We start from the raw sequence: 15216 nt of genomic DNA on the forward strand, positions 1-15216 counted from the left end.
GTAGGACACACCCATAGTTCAGTTTTTTGCTGCTACAGGAGGACCATCCCTTGTACACAGTGGATTAGTGAGACCCCCTAGTGCTCATGAGTTTGCAGCCAATCCTTGGGTGGATGCAAGCAAAAAAACCTATGAAGTAATTTGATCATTAGACCCTTTCCTATGACATTAAGTAAATGTACAGTCATTGCAAATAGGTATATAGAAAATTAGTGCCTCCCACCCAATTACTTGGGCCATGTGATTTACCATGTAAATACAGAGTATGTCTGCAACTCTTTACTAACACGTCAGGAGGATAATGAGAATGTCAGTGAAGCATGATTGGAGTTTGTGTGGTAACCTGTGTGGCGCTCCTGAGGGTTCAGTCACCACAGAGGTACTGTACCTCTTCCTCAGGTGTGGTACCCCACCATCCAGGTAAGGTGGAGACACCTGACCACGCTCCAACACCTGCATCCCACACAACATAGTAGTGTAGCAAAGCACCTTTGGTGGCTCCCTGCTTGGAACATGAAGAGTGCTGGGAGGTGGGTGGAGCTTAGTCTGCACCAAAAGAGTGGGAAGATATTAGGATTGAGTCAGTCTGACAGAGTCAGTTGCTCTGAGGAGATCCCCTGAGTGGGATGGATGAAGGAAGTGCTGCAGCAGACCTCAGTGACCTGGGTCTGCTAGCACAGGAAAGGGATATTCAGAAAGCCTAATTCTCCATAGGAAAGAAAGATTTGTATGGAACGTAAGGAGGAGAAGAGAACTAAGGACTAGGGTTAGAGCAGAGCCCTTCCTCAAGTTCTAGGCGCAATGCCGGGGTCCGGTCCCCGAGGTTGTATGGATACTAATGGTCCTGCAGCAGACACCGGAGGAATAGAAGTTGTCACCACTTTATTCCCACACAAGACTTGGGGGCACAACAGCAACGTAAGTGAGCCGGGACTTAGTAGCAAGGAGTCCCCGAAGCAGGCTACAGCTGTCTGCCGTACAAGGAGGGTTCTAAGAACATCTGAAAGGAGGAACTCCAGTGTAACTCAGTACTGTGAGTACTTGAAATAGGCGCTAGAAGGGAGACATTCAGGAAAGGCACGTGTTGGCGGAGTGTTGGAACGGAGTACTTCATCTTGCCTGGAAGTTGGCTGAGCTCCTGACCTGGAGGACACGGCACGGATGCAGGCACCTGTATGCACAACAGACTGAGTAAAGCTTTGGAACTACATGCCCTGGTGTCCTCCACTTATTCCTGCGCCAACACACTCAGCACTGCTACATCTCTGAAGAGACGCCGGTGGTCCAGTGTTAGGCTCACTCTCTCTCCTTCTACACTGCCCTGGGACTACAGCCCTACCTGTGGAGGGCCACAACATCATTGCTGCGCCACACCATCTGTCCCAGAGGATCTGTCTGCAACGTCGGCTTAACATCTTTGATTCGTGACACCACCTGTGGTGTTTGGCAATATTCACTCATAAACTTTAATCAAAATCTACAAGCTCAACATTCCCCTTTTACAATGGACGCCCAGGGCCACGGACCGGGTCACAGCTACCGTGACACCTCCCATTGAAACACACGGGCCTGGTACCGAGTAGCCCCACAGCCCTGACCCCCCTGCTCGCCACCGCAGGGGGCGCGCCACCTGCATAATTAAGAAAAAAAAGTTTAAAATGTGGGAGTTGAACCAAGGATTTTTACTGGTATTCTATTCCAGAAATCAGTAGCTTAACCACTTAGTCAACAGCTCAACTAGCTGTGAAAGGATCCTTTTTCTTCCCTTATGAGATGAACAGTGCAAGTACTTAACCATCCGTCAGGAACAACATTCGCACTAACTCGTAATGGAACAATGTGCCTGTCAAGCGCAGGCTAGAAAAATGCCTAGAATATCTAATTTTCTCAATTTCAGTGATCTAAAAGTGATCAGAGACCTTCATAGGGATGTAATAAAAGAGACTACACATTATCAGGTGCAAAACAAACCCATTTACTCAACATAAAAGTAATAACTTTGATATACACAAATTTCAAAACTCCTGAGAAGTACACTTTCATTTTTAAGAAAATCTGCCTTATTTATATGAAATATCCACAAACCTTTCTCTATCCATTCATAAAACAAGCTAAATAAACAATAGTAATGACTAAGAACATTACATACCAACCTTATAAAGTGTGATGTGTTCGGGACCAATGAGCCTGAGAAGCCAGCACAGCTATATCTTCCTTCCTGAAGCTCTGCAGACCAACTGTGGTATCAGGTTTCACACAGCAGCTAGAGCCAGGAGACTATCTAGAGGGAGGGGGTTTCCTGAAAATATGGTGAGAAGGGAGAAATGAAAGTAGAAGAGCTGCGCCTGTCAGATCAATTGTTGCTGACGGAGGGTTAATTGAGGGTATCTGAAAAACAGTTTGATTTTGATGTTTGAAAGCAGTCAAGTGTCAGGTCTCAGACAAAAACATTTTGATGTTTGATTGAAGTCAAGTATCAGGTATCATACTCATTCATTGAAATCAGACAGCTAAGAGTTACACCACATGTTTACATCGACAGTCACATAAGCAAAGAGAAGACTGCTATTCTCCATTTGACAGTATAGCACACTGGTTAAGTGTGCAGGCTTATAAACAAAAACACTATGAGATCAAAGTAATGCAGCTTACATTTTTTTTGTTATTATTTTTCTTATTATTTTAAACCAAAACGATGTGTGATGCAGATGCTTCTCCCTTAGGTTATAGATTATTTTATTAGAAATCAGGAGGATAATAACAATGTCAGATATTAAAATTGGAATGCAGATACTTCACTCTTAGGCTATAGATTATTTTATTACAAGTCAGGAAGATAATAAGAATGTTAGATATTGAAAGTGGAATTGGATTGGTAACCTGCATAACTGTAAAAAAATTTAAAAAAAAAATTACTAACATGGGACTTGAACCCAGACAAAGCTTCACTCTAGAGCCAGCAACCTTACCATTGTATTACTAGGTCAAGCGATCATGTCGCTTCATAATAAAATCTGCTTTTCAAACTCTCAGTGAGTTTCATTTTGACATATGATATGTTACTTTCTTCACTCATCAAGTGAAACTTCTCTGGAGTTTGTGTGCCAGGAAGCAGAAGTTAAAAAGCAAAGTTTACTTACACTGGGGCTTGAACTCACATTTTCTATTCCATATGTCAGGTATTTGACCACTTAGCCATTAGCTCAACTGACAGTGATTGGATCTCTTTTCTTTGTATACAAGATAAACCATTCAGCTACTGCAGTGACGGTATCTGAAAGACCTTCTGATGTTTGATTGTTCCATGTATTAAAATCAGGTATCAGAGAGGTATCAGACAGAGTATTGCTGAAGTTTTACTTTGTCCATTTTAAGACATGATCATATATCACTGTACTCCAGATCTCACTGCTGATATCCTGTGTCCTTTAGTCTCATTGCCACTTGCAGGCCATGCGACAGGAACATCACTAGTAGGGCCCTTCACCTCCATGCGTACTTCCGGTCATCTGGAAAGAAGAAATCTAAAGGCCCCGTCACACTAAGCGACTTACCAGCGATCCCGACACCGATATCAAGGTGTCAGGATCGCTAGTAAGTCGCTATGTGATCGCTGGTGAGCTGTCACACAGACAGCTTCACCAGCGATCAGCACAGCGATGCCGAGCGCCCGGCATCGCTTGCCATCGCTGAAAAAAATAGAATCAAAATAAAAAATATAGTTATTCTCACCTTCCGACGTCCCGTTCAGCCATCCTGCCTCTCTCCACGCTCCGGTCCCAGTGATCCTTTGCACGAATGACCGCGAGATGTCACGGTCTCGCGGGAGCGCGAAGTCTCGCGGTCATTCGTGCAAAGGATCACTGGGACCGGAGCGTGGAGAGAGGCAGGATGGCTGAACGCGACGTCGGAAGGTGAGAATAACTATATTTGTTATTTTATTATTTTTTTTTACAGCTGATCGCTAGTCTCCCGCTGTCACACACAGCGATGCGTGCTGGCCAGCGGGAGACCAGCGACCAAAGAAATGTCCGGAGGTTTCTTCCAGCGATAAGCGATACCGGCAGGGGGGGCCGCTCGCTGATCGCTGTCACACACAGCGATCTCGCTGGTGAGATCGCTGTTACGTCACAAAAGTTGTGACTCAGCAGCTATCTCGCTACCGAGATCGCTTAGTGAGACGGGGCCTTAACTCCTTGTGAGCATCACAACCTACTTCCCCCACGGCGCTAGGCTGGATATTAGGATTCTTCCCTGGCCACAGATGCCTCATGACTAGAGTTGAGCGAAACGGGTCGAAAAAAATTCAAAAGTCGCCGACTTTTGGCAAAGTCGGGTTTCATGAAACGAAACCCGACCCTAGGATGAGGTCGGCCACGAGGTCGGCGACTTACGCGCCAAAGTCGCGTTTCAAAAGTTTGCGCTCTTTTTCAGCCAATCAGGATCCACGGACACTGTGGGCAACGTGATGACATAGGCAGGGGTCACCACCATATTTCAGAAGGGCATGCAAGTGATTGGCTTGCTTTGGTGGGCGTCACAGGGGGTATAAAAGGGCGTGCACGCCGACTGCCATCTTACTTCTGCCAATCTCAGTATAGGGAGAGGTTGCTGATTCTGTAGGGAGAGCGTTAGGCAGGGAAGAAGACAAAAAAACTGCTTCTGCTGCTAGCGATTTGGCCTGCACAACACACCAGTCACTGTGTGTGCAGTGCAAGGGGAGGCTATATAGTGGTGTATCAGTGGTGTTGGTTGTTGGGCTGCCTTCTAAGGCTTCCTGACATTCCTGCATTGCTGTTTACCCACTGCTCCGCAAACTGCTTTTTTAAAAGCAATCCCAATTTTTTTTTTTGTCCTGCTGAGAAGAAAAAAAAAAACTGCTTCTGCTGCTAGCAATTTGGCCTGCACAACACACCAGTCACTGTGTGTGCAGTGCAAGGGGAGGCAATATTGTGGTGTATCAGTGGTGTTGGTTGCTGGGCTGCCTTTTAAGGCTTCCTGACAGGCTGGCATTGCTGTTTACCCACTGCTCTGCAAACTGCTTTTTTAAAAGCAATCCAATCTCCCTTATCCTCTAGTCACTTTGGTCACAGCTGTGCCATCGAGCCTGTGACATAGCGCTCAGATATCAGTGGGCCTCACACAATCCAAAAGTGTCCAGTGTCCAAAAGTGTGTGCAGAGATTCAAAATCTCCCTTATCCTCTAGTCACTTTGGTCACAGCTGTGCCATCGAGCCTGTCACATAGCGCTCAGATATTCATTGGGCCTCACACAATCCAAAAGTGTCCAGTGTCCAAAAGTGTGTGCAGAGATTCAAAATCTCCCTTATCCTCTAGTCACTTTGGTCACAGCTGTGCCATCGAGCCTGTCACATAGCGCTCAGATATCAGTGGGCCTCACACAATCCAAAAGTGTCCAGTGTCCACAAGTGTCTGCAGAAATTCAAAATCTCCCCTGTCCTATAGACACCTTGTACCTTGTTTTACATTACTATATAGTTTGTTGGATTTTGTCTACATTTCTACCAAAAATGAGGAAGGCTGGTGGAAGAGGCCGTGGAATTGGGCGGGGGTTGGCAGCTGGTAATGATGGTGTTGGTGGTGGATCTGATGGTAGTGGCAAGAGCAAAATAGGACCGAATGCAGGAGGTGTTGAGCCTGCGTCATCGTCTGGCTACATAAGGCCTCGAACGCTTAGTTTTCTAGGAGTTGGCAAACCGCTTTTAAAGCCAGAGCATCAGGAAAAAGTTTTGTCTTACATTGCTGACTCAGCCTCCAGCTCTATCGCCTCCTCTTCTTCAGTTGTAAAAAGTAAAAGCACTGAGTCGTCATTGGAGGCTCATGTTCATGAACCACACCTTTCCTTGTGTCCTTCACCCCAACCAAGATTGAAGGATGACGCAGGCCATACTACTGATTACTCCATGGAGCTGTTTTCACATACCATGCCTGGATTATCAAGTCAAATGGTGAATTACCCAGGCCAAGATGAATCTGACATGGAGTGCACTGATGCACAGCCGCTGATGGATGATTCTGCTGGTACATTCACTCAGAGCACTACATTGTCCTCGCAGTGTACAGAGCCAGATTCTGACCCTGATGAGACTCAGGTGCCCCTTCCCGCACACTATACCACCATACACGGTGACACAGAGGAAGGTGCACATGACATAGAAGAGGAGGTGATGGATGACCCAGTTGTTGACCCAGATTGGCATCCATTGGGGGAAGAGGGTGCTGCTTCCAATAGCTCAGATGAGGAGCATCCACAGCAGACATCGACATCGCAACAGCTGTTATCTGGCAGGCCCGTAGCACTCCAAAGACAGGTTCCAAACATCAAAATAGTTGCTGGACAGCTTGTCCAGAGGGTCAAAAGATCACAGCGTGCTAGGCTGCAAAATGTCTGCCAAAGTAGGAAGAGTGCAGTGTGGCACTTTTTTGAACAAAATCCTCATGATGAGGCCAAGGTTATCTGTAAGAAGTGCGCAAAGACCTTTAGCCGAGGGAAAAATCTGAAAAATTTGAATACCAGTTGCATGCTTAGACATTTAACCAGCATGCACTTGCAAGCGTGGACACAACACCAAACCTCAAGTGCCACATGTGCAACTGATCACAACGAAGGTAGTCAGCAACGCTACATTGTTTCCCCCACTGTAAGCCCACCGGTTAGCACAGCAGCAAATGTTGAGGTGTTGTTGCAAGGCCACAGCAGTCAGGGAATCCCACTGTTATATCAACGAAAGACTGATTCTAGGCCATCAGAAAGAACACCAACTCCATCACCATCATCAACCCTCTCTCAGTCCACCCTGTCCACCGCTACTTCCACCATATGCAGCTCTCAAGTCCAGCTCACCCTCCCAGACACTATGAGTAGGTCAAGAAAGTACTCAGTCTCTCATCCGCGTACACTGGGTTTGAACGCCCACATTGCCAAACTAATCTCGTTTGAGATGATGCCCTTTCGGTTGGTGGAAAGCGCAGCTTTCCGCGAACTCATGGCCTATGCAGTACCACGCTATGACCTACCCAGTAGCCACTTCTTCTCTCGCAAAGCCATCCCAGCCCTCCACCATCATGTGAAAGACCGCATTGTCCATGCACTCAAGCAGTCAGTGAGTGGAAAGGTGCACCTCACAACTGATGCATGGTCCAGTCGGCATGGCCAGGGCCGTTACGTGTCCATCACTGCGCACTGGGTTAATGTGGTGGATGCAGGGTCCACAGGGGACAGCGGTGGTGGGACAGTGCTGCCTAGCCCACGGTATAGGAAACAGTTGGCTGTAGGCGTTCGACCCTCCTCCTCCTCTTCCTCCAGAAGCGAAAGCTCGTCCACAGAGCGCAGTCGTACGAGCACTCCATCTGCAGCTGTTGCACACGATGTGTCCCCCTATCGAGCAGCTAGTGGAAAGCGTCAGCAGGCTGTGTTGCAGATGATGTGTTTGGGCAACAGACACACCGCCGAGGTGCTGGCCGAGTACTTGAAGCGACAAACTGAGTCATGGCTGGGCAGTGTACATCTTGAGGCAGGCAAGGTAGTTAGTGATAACGGCCGTAATTTTGTGGCAGCCATAGCCCTTTCAAAACTCAGCCACATACCTTGCTTGGCTCACACCTTGAACCTGGTGGTGCAGTGCTTCCTCAAAAATTATCCAGAGTTAACAGCCCTGCTCCAGAAGGTGCGAAGACTGTGCGCGCACATCCGCCGGTCGCCTGTAAACTCCGTTCGTATGCAGAAGCTGCAGCGATTGCTCCACCTTCCCAACCACCGCCTCATTATCGACATTGCAACAAGGTGGAACTCCACCCTGCACATGGTGGAGCGGCTGTGCGAGCAGAGGCAGGCCATAATGCATTTGTGGGAGGATACACGGCCAGGCACTTTGAGAGCAGACATGGAGTTGACAGGTGTGCAGTGGTCGAAGCTGAAAGACCTCTGTAAAGTCCTTCAGTGTTTTGAGGAATGCACACGGCTGGTAAGCGCAGACGACGCCATCCTAAGCATGAGCATCCCACTTATGCGTCTGCTCATGCAAACTTTGACGCACCTTAAGGAGCAGGCGTCTGCAGCCAATGTTGATGAGGAGGAAGAGGAGGAGGGAATCCTTGATGACATTCAGCCATTGTCTGCTCAGGGACCTCTCCTGGACGAGGTGGAGGAAGAAGAGGAGGAGGATGATGATGGGGATGATTACTTAGGGGAGGAGAATGCATCTCGTGGGGCAAGTGAAAATGTTGGCGTGGCAAGGTCTGGTACAGGGTTTGTGCGTGACTGGAGGGATGTGGATTTGCCAGAAAGTGCTCCTCCACCCAGCACTCGCAGTGCATCATTGACACCGGGAACATTGGCCCACATGTCAGATTATGCCTTGCAGATCCTAAAAAGGGACCCCCGCATTGCCAAAATGATGAACGATGATGACTACTGGTTGGCCAGCATCCTGGATCCACGCTATAAAGGCAAATTACAAAACATCATGCCACAGGAGAACCTTGACCTAATATTGGCCAATAAACAAGCAACTCTGGTAAATCGGTTGCTTGAGGCACTCCCAGCACACAGCAGCGGTGATGGTTCTCACACGAGCCGTACGGGCCGGGGGCAGCTTGACAGAGGTGTTCGTGGTGCACACAGCAGAAGTGGCGTTGGAGACAGGGGTTTCATGACAATGTTGTGGACTGATTTTTCAAATACCGCTCACACAACTGGTAATACTGCATCGATGGAAAGTGACAGGAGACAGCAGTTGTCAACTATGGTTACAAACTACTTTTCCTCCCATATCAATGTTCTCCCACACAGGTCATTCCCCTTTGACTATTGGGCCGCTAAACTGGACACCTGGCCTGAATTGGCCCAATATGCCTTACAGGAGCTCGCTTGCCCAGCTGCAAGTGTGCTATCGGAAAGAGTCTTCAGTGCAGCTGGATCAATCCTGACAGAAAAAAGGACCCGTCTGTCAACCCAAAATGTGGATGATCTAACCTTCATTAAAATGAACCATGCATGGGTTTCCAAGAATTTTGTCCCACCTTCCCCTGATGACACATAGGGTGACAGAAAAATGGCTTGCTTTGGTCCACCTCTTCCTGGGACTTCACCTATTTCGCCTTTTGCATCAGCTGAATGTCCAACATCAACATATGCCACTTTCTAAAACTCCCTAACTGTGCTGCCTCCCCCCCCATGGCCGGGGTCACCACCTAGCGCACGACACCGTGCGAGTGCCGTTGCCCTGGACAGGTGGGTAGGCTGACTCTTGGGCGCGGGCACTGGCACAGGGTCCCTCATAGTCTAATCAAGTGTCTCTGATGGTGGTGGTGCACACCCGCCGTCAGACACACCGCTGTACTATGAGGGGCCCAGTGCCAGTACCGACGCCCATGGGTGGGCCCCCCTTGCTTGGGCAGGGCCCCAGCATTTGCAATCTTTACCTCTCCCTGCTCCTCCGCTGTGTAATCTGGGCCGTCAAATCCATACTGTGCCTGACACCGTCTGAGCCTGCCTCCTGATGTATAGACATATATTTTGAATGTGTACGCTATCCATACATGTTATCTGGGGATACGGTACCCTTTCTAACCTTTGTGCAATCACGTGCAATCCATACTGGGCCTGACACCGTCTGAGCCTGCCTCCTGATGTATAGACATATATTTTGAATGTGTATGCTATCCATACATGTTATCCGGGGATACGGTACCCTTTCTAACCTTTGTGCAAACACGTGCAATCCATACTGTGCCTGACACCATCTGAGCCTGCCTCCTGATGTATAGACATATATTTTGAATGTGTACGCTATCCATACATGTTATCCAGGGAAACGTTACCCTTTCTAACCTTTGTGCAATCACGTGCAATCCATACTGGGCCTAACACCGTCTGAGCCTGCCTCCTGATGTATAGACATATATTTTGAATGTGTACGCTATCCATACATGTTATCTGGGGATACGGTATCCTTTCTAACTTTTGTGCAATCACGTGCAATCCATACTGGGCCTAACACCGTCTGAGCCTGCCTCCTGAGACATATATTTTGAATGTATACGCTATCCATACATGTTATCCGGGGATACGGTACCCTTTCTAACCTTTGTGCAATCACGTGCAATCCATACTGTGCCTGACACCGTCTGAGCCTGCCTCCTGATGTATAGACATATATTTTGAATGTGTACGCTATCCATACATGTTATCTGGGGATACGGTACCCTTTCTAACCTTTGTGCAATCACGTGCAATCCATACTGGGCCTGACACCGTCTGAGCCTGCCTCCTGAGACATATATTTTGAATGTGTACGCTATCCATACATGTTATCCGGGGAAACGGTACCCTTTCTAACCTTTGTGCAATCACGTGCAATCCATACTGGGCCTAACACCGTCTGAGCCTGCCTCCTGATGTATAGACATATATTTTGAATGTGTACGCTATCCATACATGTTATCTGGGGATACGGTACCCTTTCTAACCTTTGTGCAATCACGTGCAATCCATACTGGGCCTAACACCGTCTGAGCCTGCCTCCTGATGTATAGACATATATTTTGAATGTGTACGCTATCCATACATGTTGTCTGGGGATACGGTACCCTTTCTAACCTTTGTGCAATCACGTGTAATCCATACTGGGCGTGAGAACGGCTGGCGAGCTGTTAAGCAAGCTACAGCACCTGTGGTTTGCACACGCAAGTTTTTCATTTTTTCAGGAATGACGGTTAGGCCTAATTCCGGAACTGCGGTTGACCTGCACTTACTGGGAAATCATTGTTCGCGGGTAATAATTGTAATCAGTGATCCCCATCACTAACGTTGTTCAGCGGGTTATCTGCACCTGTAAGCGACAAACGCTGGCCTTTTCAGTGTAGCGCACATGCAGCCACGGACATGTAAGGGCATGACACACCAGTTATTGGCCAATCTCATGTGCCAGAGCCTCACGTGTCCCTCTAGTAAGCCGGACTCGGACCGCGGGGCATGACGGAGTCTCGTTCATTAACGGAATTAAGCTTGCAATGTGTGCATCTGTACTGTAGCTGGCATGGTTGAGGTTTCCCAGGTGGAGTCGAATTTAACCGTAGGCTCCACTCCTGGTGGTGCCCTTCTGGACATTCCTTTAAGGTTCAGCTTTGCAACCATACTGCCCACGTAAAACAAACACTTTGCCTTCATGAACGCTGTTTGGAGGGTCATGACTCGTGGGAATAACGCCGCCCAATCAGTTAACCTGCTAGAGAGATCCTTCGTTGCTCCCAAGCATGACATCACACTCCCTAGGAGGAAGGTAATGCCACTGTGGCGACCGTACTCCTGGGGGCGACACAAGTGCACTGATGCCCAGCCACTGCTCGATGAATCTGCTGGTACATTGACCCAGACCACTACATTCCCCTCGCACGCTACACGGCCTGAATCTGACCCTGATGAAACTCAGGTTACCCTTCCCATATACAGTTCCATCATACACGGTGACAAAGAGGAAGCTGCAGATGAAAGTGCAGGTTCGGCCCACCCGCCATCAGACACACCACCGTACTATCAGGGGCCCTGTGCCAGTGCCGTCGCCAACGAGTGGGCCCCCCCTGCTTGCTCAGGATCACAGCACTTGCAAGGTTGAAATACTGTGCAGTGAGATGGAAGATGGGGACGACGAGGAGTCCAGACTAGTACAGGGATTCCCTAGCGAGGAGACTTATTTGATTGTTTTCAATGTTGGGACAGCAATTTTTGGGGAGCACTATACTCTGGAGAATGATAGATGGGGCCCACCATACACTGGAACATTCCAAAGGTGGACATCAGACACTGGAGCAGCATTTACAGGGCCCAATATACACTAGAGCATTAGAAATGGGGCCCATTATGTTTGGAGCATTATTTGGGCCCATAAGACAGTGGAGCTTCATCCATGGGGACCAACATATACTGTAGCATTATGTGGAGCTCATCATATACTGTTTCAAACATTATATGGGACCAATGATTCTGTATGGAGAAATAGATGGGCCTTGTCATGAGATGTAAAAAGTGAAGTATTTTTCATTGTATTATACCGCTATTTCTCTGCCGTATCGGAGCATGATGAGTTGTGGTGTGTGTTAAAGGGGCACTCTTTCGCCCAGGGCACATGAAAACCTGGAGCCAGCCCCCCCCCCACAACTTTAGCCAAATAACCCCCATTTTTCAGTGTGTAACTTGTATTATGAAGTTAATTAAGGTTGACAAGCTTAAGTAAGAAGAATTGATGCTTTTGGCATTCAAATGGGCACTGTAGGTGTGTTTCCTCTCCTCCTCTCACTGCCGACTTTTATTCCCCATTGACTTACATTGGGTTTCGGGACGACCCCGACTTTTCCCTATAATCGGACGATCTTGCTCGACCCAACTTTTGGAAAAGTCGGGTTTCACGAAACGAAACTCGACCCTAAAAAACCAAAAGTCGCTCAACTCTACTCATGACTGCAGTATTCCATCTCATATTGCCAGAAGTGCCCCTATAGGTGCTCCTGAGCTGGTGACTACAGCAAAGGGTATTCTCCAGGCTCAGTCTCTCCGGTGACCTCATCTTCCACGGCCTCCGACCGGACCCTCATTGTGTGACTGCGGCACTACAACTCCCAGCAAGTCCAATACCTGCTCCGCAAGCCAAGCTTCGCCCCTGATGCACGGAGCCATTCTAGGTGAGAATCCATATTAGCCATATCAGGTAAGAAGGTAGTGTGATATAGGAGGTGACTCTTTACCATGTGGATCCCCTAAAATGTCCTCCTTCCCACATTTTTCTTTATATATACCCCTGTAAGGCTAGGCTCACATTTGTGTTTGAGTCCGCAGTGTATCATCCGCATGCGCAAATGCATGAAAAAACGCATGCAAAGCGCATGTTTACGCAGCGTTTTTTATGCGCATCATCTTACGCATGATGGGAAAAAACACTGCGTGTGCATGCGTTTGTGTGCGTTTTTTGCATGTGTTTGCGTTGTTTATGCGCATGCGTTCCATATGACATCAGACAAAAATGGGCGTGTCTCATGGGATTTTTATATTTATTTTGAATAACACATGTGTATTCAACGCATGCCCTTGCGTACCAATGTGTGCTCATAGACAATGTGTTTTTTTTTTACGCACTGATCCGCATGCGCATGCCTGCGCATATTTGACAGATTTTTTACGCCTCAAAACATGCAACATGCTGCGTTCGCTGTGCACCCCGTACACTGCGAAACAACACATGCAAACGCAAAAGCATGTGAACACATGTCCCTGCGTACACTATGTTAAATATATGTACGCATGATGCATGCGGATCTATGCAGATCAAACGCTGCGCACACAGAAACAAATGTGAAACCAGCCTAAGACAGCGCGTACTGAAATGTGTTGGGGGACACTCACTTGGGAACAGGATTCAGTCACACAGGAACGGTCTCTTCCCAAAACAGTCTATTCCGGTTTATTTAGACTCTTAAACTGCACCACGAACACTTCATTACGTCAGCAATGCACAGTCCAGAAATAGAAGGCGAGCACCATCACAATAGTCCACACCTCCGAACCATCATACGTGTATAAAAGAGACGCAGCTGGCAATACAACTGTATTACCCTTCGGTGCACATTCATGGAAAATAAGCTAATCCACATAGCAAAAAATAGTAGAAAAGAACGGCACTCACCGGGTAGTGTAGTCAAGGCTTTATTGTAAAAGCATATCAGCGGGAGAAGGGGTGCAAAAAGGAGATAGCAACGACGATCGTTTCGCGCTGCAAAGGCGCTTCCACAGATTACATGGTGAGCTGCAGCCGGCCAAGGAGGAAATACCCACAACCAGAAGTCAGGACCCCTCCCACCGGTGCCGCTCACCTGCTGAGCAATCAACAAAACAACAAAAAAATATATACATAGTTCACATAAGTGAAAACAAAAATATATAATCCATATAATAGTACCATAAATACAAAAGGAAAGAGAGAAAAAAAGCAAAAAAAGAGGTGAAAAAATAATGATTTTTCACAAAAAACTTTGTTATAAAAATTTTTTTTTTTTTTTTTACAAAAAAAAAAAAACTTGTTTCATTTCACAAAAACAGACATATCAATCCACTCATTGAGTCCCGTGTGCTCTAAAGCATGGGTTTGCATAATCCACCTGGCCTCTCGTTTCAGTAAATTCCTATTCAGATCACCTCCCCGTGAGGGTAAAGTAACCCTTTCTATGCCAGCAAATGACAATGCATCGGGGTTGCCACCGTGTGCTTCTCTCATACGGTTAATAAGTCTAGGGACCCCTTTGACTGTCAAAATAGAATTGAAGTGCTCCCTAAACCTAACATAAAGAGGACGTATAGTTTTCCCTATGTAAAATAACTTACAGGACAAAATAAACATAAACAACATGAGTGGTTCTGCATGAAATAAAATCAGTGACATAATGAGTTACCGCACCTATACGTAAACAACGGTCAAGAATGTGATGAGAACAAAACGGACACTGCCCACATCGATAATTACCTTTTGGGGGTATCAAATTGAGCCAATTACTATGTGGGTCTTCCATACGTTTATGTACAAGAATATCCTTTAAACCGACACTTTTCCTACAAGCAGAAAGGGGTCCTCTCTCCACCACTTCTGATAAATCAGTATCGTGACAAAATGTGCCAATTTTTACGGATTGCAGACCTGACTGCCCCGTCCATAGGACCAAAATCAAACGAAAAAACAAACCTCTTTTCAGCCTTCTTGCAATTAACCCTTTTATTCTCCTCACCACTTGAGTTCTGATTAAACCTGGTCTGTGTTTTTTTAGCAGGTTTTCAGGGTAACCCCTCTTCAAAAATCTGTTAAATAATTCTCGCGATTGGTCAACAAAGCCTTTCTGTGTATTATTTATACATTTTAGTCTAAGAAATTGACTATACAGTAAAGAATTTTTCATGTAAAAAGGGTGATGACTGTCATAGTGGAGCATGGCATTAGTGGATGATGGTTTACGAAAAACTGAAGTAAAGAGAGAACCCTCTCTGGCCTCTAAAAAAATGTCCAAAAATTCACTTGACGTGATCCCAAATTTGGAAATAAATGACATATTCATGTCATCTAAATTGTTAAGATACTCCACAAAATTGTCTAATACATCTGGGGGGGCCGTCCCACACAATGAATACATCGTCCACATATCTAATATACTGTACAT

At 46.9% G+C, this 15216-nt stretch overlaps 1 long non-coding RNA gene across 1 annotated transcript in view; it reads right to left on the minus strand.

Annotated features, from left to right (window-relative positions):
• Nucleotides 1-13899, minus strand: part of LOC141082737 (uncharacterized) — a 65846-nt gene extending 51947 nt beyond the window's left edge. The window contains exons 1-2 of the long non-coding RNA XR_012230567.1: nt 13698-13899; nt 2154-2299 (exon numbers count right to left, since the gene is read on the minus strand). This is a non-coding gene — a long non-coding RNA (uncharacterized lncRNA). The remainder of the gene's footprint in view (nt 1-2153; nt 2300-13697) is intronic.
• Between the last annotated feature and the right edge of the window lie 1317 nt (nt 13900-15216).

The sequence above is a fragment of the Dendrobates tinctorius genome, unplaced genomic scaffold (genome assembly GCF_039654945.1).
Source record: "Dendrobates tinctorius isolate UK_male_01 unplaced genomic scaffold, ASM3965494v1 ptg000019l, whole genome shotgun sequence".
Lineage (NCBI taxonomy): Eukaryota > Metazoa > Chordata > Amphibia > Anura > Dendrobatidae > Dendrobates > Dendrobates tinctorius.